Below are 6461 nucleotides of genomic sequence, written 5' to 3'. Positions count from 1 at the left end.
GGGAGTCCTCTTGAATCCGTATCTGATGGAGCCTATTTAGAAGGGTGTGGTGCAACACGGTGTTGAAAGCTGCCGAGAGGTGGAGGAGGATTAGAGCAGCTATTTCTCCCCAGTCTAGGAGAGAACTGATACTTGAAGACAGAACTAATTTCACCTGAGGAAGTTCAGATCCAATCAGGAGGGGCAAAGCTACATGACATGGACATGAAGTGACCATGGTAAGAACTTGCACCTCATGATGGAGTTAAGGGAACTCAAAAGTAGCAGGTCATTTGATTGACCAGCCCTGTCCATCAGAAATGATAAGTAATGGCCCTGCTGCCCCGTGATTGGTTGGGTGTTTGATTTTGAACCCAAGAATGATCAGTACTTTATTGCATATGAGAAGACAATACAAGATGCATAATTATAATTTCTGCATGTTGTGACTCTTCTACTAAGGCTAGGACTTAAGGTCTAATTTAAAATTGAGCAGACGGGTTACACTGTCACAAACATGATGGATTCTCACCCGCCTTTTTACAAGTACCATAAAATTTAATGCACTTGTAATAAGACAGGGAGGATTTCTGTCACATTTGTGATGCAGTAACCTGTCTGCCAAACTCTAACTCAGGCCATGAGTCTGGACATGGCTGGGGCAAAACTGTTGACATGAGCAGAGAGGAAGACATGCTATCTGTGGAGGCTGATGTACTATGACAACAAGGAGTGACCGGGCTCCAATCAATACCAGCACCATCAATACCAGCACCAAGTGCCTAACAGAACCTATGAAGATAGGTGATGGCCTGCATCTTTGCGGAAGGCACAATGTCACCTCCAAGCTAGCTGCCCAGAAAATTAGACCTACACCATGATGACATCTGGTTCCAGATGAAGTTGTGTTGCATTCAAATATCTGAATGGGCAAGCCTGCTTCATCCTTGGCTCTCCCAGTTTTATGTATCCATCTACATGGAGATTTGTAAACAGCCGATATTCTCACTATGGAGGTCTCTGGGGTGAAAGTGAAAAAAGGAGAAGGACACTTGAACCATTTGACAGCAAAAATCTCTTTGTTTCTTTGTCACAAGATCACTAAATGACTTCCAACTTCCATAACTGAGCTTTTTCCACTTTGAGCAATGGAGAAAACCAGTGACATTCTAAAAACCTAGATTTTACCACCTTTTTTCCATAAGTAACTGTGGGCCAGATGTATTAATATTAGAAATAGCGATGACCTAATTGTGGGGGGGTGATACATTTCGAGGAGCTACCAGCAAAGTTTGCACTGGCCCTTACAGAAACCTTCAGATATTTGCAGGTCAAACATGCTTTAATGGCAGCTATCCCCTCAGGGAGCAGTCCCCCCGAAGCCTCACTGTTAGAGGACAGGCTTCTTACAAACTTCATGGAACATAGAGCAATCTCCCTGACCTATCAAAAGTTGTTACACAACTCCCCTGACCCCCATCAGAGACTCCGTGGCAAATGGCACTGAGACTTGGGTGTACTTGAAGACGAGGACTAGCAGGAAGTCCTCGGATATCCTAGAGAAGTAGCTATTACAGCGAAATTAAGGCTTATTCAACTTAAGATCTTATACAGAGTCTTCCAACCCAGAGCCACACTGGTCCAAATGGGTAGGGAAACCACAATACATTGCCAGAGATCCTGTGGACAAGAGGGTACATTTAACCATTTATTATGGGACTGCCCACCGATCCAGTAATACTGGAGAGAAGTGGTGAACACAATGGCTGCGGGGGTGACTTAGACGTAAAGCTAAAGCTGTGTCTCCTCAATGTCTGGGAAGGGGCTGACCTAAGCCGGAAAGATCAAATATGGGCCACATTCAGTGGCAGCTCTTCTGCTATGGCGGAGGAGAGTCGCCCCACTGCTTTTAAGCACTGTAATAACTTTGCGTTATTATCATTTTATGCTTCTTCTTGCTGTTTTGCGTGCAGGTTGGTAGGTGGGTGGGCGGAGCTGCTGTGCTCTTGGAATAGGGGAGGAATGGTTTGCCCACTCCTAGGTGCGCAATGACTGTTTGGTCAGCCCTCCTGGGCTGCCCAAACCAGTCATGTGCACTTTCCCCGTTCTCCATGCAGGCTGCATTACAGCCTGCATGGAGAACATGCCTAGGCACTCATTCCCTGGTTGAGCGTTGAACCAGGACGCTCAAAACCAATCACAAAGCTGCATTGCAGTGTTGTGATTGGTCAGGGTAGGCTGGGTGCTTACCAAAACCACACTGCACTGCAGCGTTGTGATTGGTCAGTGGGGCCTGCTTCCTGTTCCTCGATTTGCACAAGGAGAGCAGGAGCAGAGACGCGGGACCCTGCCAGCGGCAAGGTAAGTTTATTTTCACCTTTTTTTTTTAATTTTCACCTGCCCCGCCTCCTGCGAGTCATGCCGGCCACCACTGGCCACATTGGGTATGGTAATAGCAAAATGTAATATAGCACAACACTGGGGAGCCCAAGCCATGCCGACACTCCTAAAATGGGGCAAGGACATGGATGCATACATGATTCCAGAAAGAGCAGTATACTGTAGCAGAGGTTGCCCGGGGAAATGGGACCGGATAGGGGGCAAATGGAATACATACTGGAGGAATATGTACCAGCCCCGCAGAGAGTCAGAGAGAGTTAGCAAGGCGGCATAACAATGATGGGAAATCGAGTGAGGACGTACAGGAGATGGCTTTAAAAAAAAAAGGAAAAAAATTAATTGTGTCGCATAGTAAGATGGATCTAATGTGAACTTAATCGTGGCAAGTCTAAATGCTTTACCAACTGAATAAGTTAATTACTAATAAAACAATATTAAAAAAGGAGGGAACTGGCACCTTTACCGGTGGCCATCCTCAATCCTGAGCCCAGTGGTTTGTGAACTCAAGTTCCAATGACGGATGCCAGCACCAGTGACCAGGTAGTGGATCACCCCATAAGCAGACATCTCCAGTACGCCCATAAGAGGCTGGTTTGTTTGCCAGTGAAAAGGGTAGGTGCTTTGCTCTTTGGGTGGTGGGATCCATTGAGTCAGATTTTGGAACTTCACTGCAGGGTCATTGATACATTCCTGAGAATATTCAGCCCTCACTGGAACCATATCACTGCAACTGAAACCCGGGACGTTTTCCATTTAATTAACCTTTGCTTCCCATAGAAGCGATCTGCTTTACAAGTAACCCTTTGGTTCTAGTTGGACTGTAAGGCGCTCGAGCAGTTACATTGTTTCCCCATAGACTAAGGCAAGGAGGCCCTGCGTTAAACTGATTTCTAGTACTTATAGAGGAGAGGTTGGGAGACAGAATAAAGTTTAGAGTGTGCACTCTTGCCCAGAAGGTGCAAGGCCCTTCTGAATATCATTGCGCATTGTAATTCCATTTCTAGTTCCAAGAGACCTGCGGTATCCTTGTGGACAAGAGAATGGATCAAGGGCACGGAAATGGAAGCAAAAACCATTCCAAGGAATGAATTCCCTAGAGTAAATTACAGTCCATCCCCATAATTTCCAATGGTAATGTGGCCATAAGTATTGCTTCTATAGGTAAACTGGCGCTTCCTTCAGGAAGGTGTTCTAGTGCTGCTTTAATATAATACCAGTCCTCCTGCCACTTTGTTTGCTGGCTTGCTGAAGCACATTAAATTCCTCTTACAAAAGACTGACAGGGAAGAAAGACTATATATACACTCACGTTTCTGGCAGGACTTAGGAAAGAGGGAAAAAGCCTCTTAATGACCGAAGTATCCTGTTGCTGTGTTGATTTTTTTTTATCTCCACAAACATCTTTCATTTCACGCCATTTTAACCGTCTATGCATAAAGCGACCGAAACAAAAAACTCTTGCCGCCCATTGTACCTCGAATCATGTCATTTAGCGGGATCAGCGTACGTCACCTCAGCGAGCACGAGGGCGTCTCTTATCGGACTGAGAAATAAGCACCGACCTGTTAAACTTGAATGCCGTGTTTATTACCGCTTTATCTCTTTCCCCATATCGCATGGTAAATCACTATCAGTGATGCTACTGGTCTGCAGAATCTAGTCTCTAGTGTGTATGTACGTGAATATGTGTGCGTAGATATGCAGGGTCGGCTTTAGCGCTGGTGGCGCCCCCCCCTGGTTTTCCTCACTACCACCAGGCAAAAGTGCCCCTCATCTCTCCATAGCCCCTCTCTTACATGCATTTAATTTGTTTTAACTGGTAAAGTCTGGCTTTGCTAATCCACTCAGCTGTCCACATAAACTACTGAGCTGTTCTTTGCAGCAGGCATATTAACCCTCTGCGCTGCATATGGCAAGTCAAAACTGCCATTAGACAAAACTCCGATCTCTCTCTAGCAGGAACATTAGTCACAAGTTATTGTGACATTTCTTTGCTGCCTGAAAGCTGAACGCACAACAAACTCTGTGGCAGGTGCATTTGTATCTTAAGTTATTGTAAAAATACAGCCCACCCCCTGGGGACTGTGCCCCCCCCCCCCCTGAGGTCAGCGCCCAGTGCAGTCGCACCCGTCGCACCACCCTAAAGCCGGCCTTGTATATTTGGTATTCACTGAAAAAAAGGTTAGTGACGATATAGGTAGGTGAAAGGTAACGTATTCATCTCTAAAAAACTCTGAAATTCACCAGTTATACTCAACTGAAGTAACTTTAACTGGCACCCCGTCGTCCACATTGTGGTCTTAAATGTCACTTCAGATGTCATCAGTGATGTAATCAATGTCGTCATATGACATGAGTGATGTAATATGTGCGGTCATAAGCAGTGCATGATATGGGCGCGAGTTCTAATTACTTCTGTAGCAAATACATTTCCTATGGAAAAGTGGTCCTAACTATACAGTGGCAGCCGGTAAGTTTAGGAGGTAGGGGGGTGAACGGGACCCACATGCAAAACAAACACACGCACACACCACCACCCCTCCTTTACAACAAATTACAAAACATACATGCACGCTACACCAAACATTCATTTATATATAAAAAAAACACACACACTTACCTGCAGCTCTGCCTCAGAGGTCTAAGAAGGATTCGGACTGCTGCCTTCCCTCATTGGTTAGTGAGGGGAAAGCAGCAGTCCCAAACTCAACACAAGGCGATGATGGAGGGAGCGCTGCAACTTTTCAGACAGTCACCCCCAGTCACAGATCTGGGTTGAATCCATCACTGTTCTTTAGCTCATTTCGCCACCTCAGTTCAGACCCAGCTAATTGCAAATCAATCTTGACCCTGTGCCTCATTGGAACAGTCTACTCTCACCCATATGGCCAAGGGTGCCATGGCGAATAACAAAGGGGGCAATGGGCACCCCTGCCTTGTGCCCCTTGGGATCTGAAAAGGAGCTGTGACTGTACCCGCCACTAGGACTGAGGCAGTCAAATCTGTGTAGAGAAGGAAAATGTAAGCTAAATACCAGGGGCCAAAATTAAGATGACAAAGAGGGGCAAATAGGTGTGCCCAGCTGACTCAGTCAAAATATTTGCCTGTGTCAGCCAGCAGTACCACTGCAGGCCCCTCCAAATGGTCAGTTTTGGCCTTGGCATTACTAACATGCCGTATATTGTGGCGTGTGGCTCTTTGTGGCATAAAGCCCGCTTGGTTTGGGTGAACTATGTCATTCATATAGTGCATTAAACTGTTGGCTAGTGTTTTAGCAAGGAGTTTTACCTCTACATTGAGGAGAGAGATTGGGCGATACAGGGAATGATCTTTGGGAGTGCGACCTGGCTTAAGGAAGACCACGATCTCAGAGTGTCTCCAATCTGGCAGAAGCACGGATTCCTTCAACGCCGAGTGGATGAATCCTAATAAATGTTTCTCACATAAGACTTCGGAAAGTCACTAGGAAAGTAATTTAGCCTGGGGCCTTCCACATTTTCATCTCCGCGAGGACCATGGATAATTAATTCTCATTAATTATTTCATCTAATGTGGCATGGGCTGTATCTGACAAGGATCGGGCAGGGAGGGCCTTTATAAACTCTAGGATCTGGTCCATATCTTATGTGTCCCTATGAGTGTATAAATTGCCATAGAAGGTGGCAAAGCTGTGGGCCCCCGCCTTTGGGTTAGATAATAGCACTCCATCAGCGTCATGCACCACTGGGACTGGAAAGGCCATGCGTGAGGCCTGGACGAGCCTATGTAGCATCCTACTTGATTTTGTCCCCCGACTGGTATATGAGGCATCATGCAGCTTGCCATGCTAATTTAGGGTCACTGAGGAGCAGCTGCTGATACTGCTGCTGAGTGAGGTGTAAGTATTGCTGTGCGACTGCGCCAACTATTTGATGGCTAATATCGTCCATAGCTTGCATCTGAGCCTCTAGGGGCTCTAATGTGCGAGTCTTGTACTTACACTCACCTGTACAATAACTAATATCTACCCCTCGTAATGCTCGTTTAAGGGCTTCCCATAGTATTATGTTGGAGGGTGCATAGGGAGTATTGATGGAAAAATA

The sequence above is a fragment of the Lissotriton helveticus genome, chromosome 8 (genome assembly GCF_964261635.1).
Source record: "Lissotriton helveticus chromosome 8, aLisHel1.1, whole genome shotgun sequence".
Taxonomy (NCBI): domain Eukaryota; kingdom Metazoa; phylum Chordata; class Amphibia; order Caudata; family Salamandridae; genus Lissotriton; species Lissotriton helveticus.
This window is presented reverse-complemented; position numbering follows the sequence as displayed.